Source organism: Nematolebias whitei, chromosome 9 (genome assembly GCF_014905685.2).
Source record: "Nematolebias whitei isolate Nwh7 chromosome 9, NemWhi1, whole genome shotgun sequence".
Taxonomy (NCBI): Eukaryota; Metazoa; Chordata; class Actinopteri; order Cyprinodontiformes; family Rivulidae; genus Nematolebias; species Nematolebias whitei.
The window spans coordinates 51,850,763-51,852,140 of NC_056506.1; the positions used below are offsets into that span (position 1 = coordinate 51,850,763).

Sequence of the window (1,378 nt, forward strand, 5' to 3'; positions counted from 1 at the left end):
TGGCCTGATGATGTTGATCTTCTGTGCTGGGCCATATATGTATGTATGTATGTATGTAATGTATGTATGTATGGATGGATGTATGTATGGATGGAAGGATGTATGGATGAATGGATGAATGGATGAATGGATGGATGGATGGATGGATGGATGGAAGGATGAATGGATGTATGTATGGATGGATGTATGTATGTATGGATGAATGTATGTATGTATGGATGTATGTATGTATGGATGGATGTATGTATGGATGGAAGGATGTATGGATGAATGGATGAATGGATGAATGGATGGATGGATGGATGGATGGAAGGATGAATGGATGTATGTATGGATGTATGTATGTATGTATGCATGTATGTATGGATGAATGTATGTATGTATGGATGAATGTATGTATGTATGGATGAATGGATGGATGGATAAAATAATTTAAATGAGATATGTGTGTATTTGAGGCTGGCAGCTCTAAGACTGACTAGTTTTTCGTGGATGAAATATTGAGTGTTTTATAATATTAATGTTTGTAGTTACAGAAAACAAAGTTTTGAGCTGCGTACATTCAGCTGCTGCAAAATAAAAAAATAAAGATAAATTCATGTAAAATAATTATTAGATTCTTGTAAATGTGTGTTATCTCACTCTACAAATTGATTGACATCATAAGTCTTCATGTGTGTGATATTGGTAGGAAACATGTTCAAGGAGAACATCAGTGCAACATCTGGTCTTTCACGTCCTGCTGGCTGCTTGTTGTTCACAGAGAGATGAAGTAACAGGAGGTGTTGAACATGAGACCCCGCCCTGTTTAAAGACGGACGGATTCTCTTCACAAACACACATTATATACATGCTCTCAACTCCTCTCCTAGAATATGTAGATTATTAATAGAATCATCCCCCGCTGAATATCAGACAGAGTTCTTATGATCAGTTGTTGGTTGATGCTCCTCCTTTTACTGGTGACTACTGGTTCTGACCAGCAGGAACTGGTTGATGAGTCCTCATTGACACAGTTTTTAGCTCCTCCTCCTCAGACTGAAGAAGACTTTTGAATAAAAGACAAAACATGTAAAATAAGAAGAATGTGTTCAGAAGACCTGACTGAACCTGGTTAGATTATCTACCTGGATTTCCTGATGCATGCTCAATAATCCAGGTAGAAAAATCTAAAAAAGTTAAATCTGGTCCTCTGGACATTCAAAAAAAACAAAAAAACAAACAAAAAAAACAAACAAAAAAAAAATGTAGAAACGTTTCGTCTCTCATCCGAGAGACTTCCTCAGTCTGAGGTGCTGTATTCAGCTCAGTCTCTTAAATAGCACCTTCTCAGAGTGGATCAACCAGTTTGCTGCTGACAACCAGAACCAGCTGATCA

General features: G+C 37.2%; 1 protein-coding gene across 1 annotated transcript in view; it reads left to right on the top strand.

Moving 5' to 3' along the window:
• The window catches only part of puf60a (poly-U binding splicing factor a), a 41,694-nt gene that overhangs the window by 33,227 nt on the left and 7,089 nt on the right, over window positions 1–1,378 (top strand). The window lies entirely within an intron of this gene.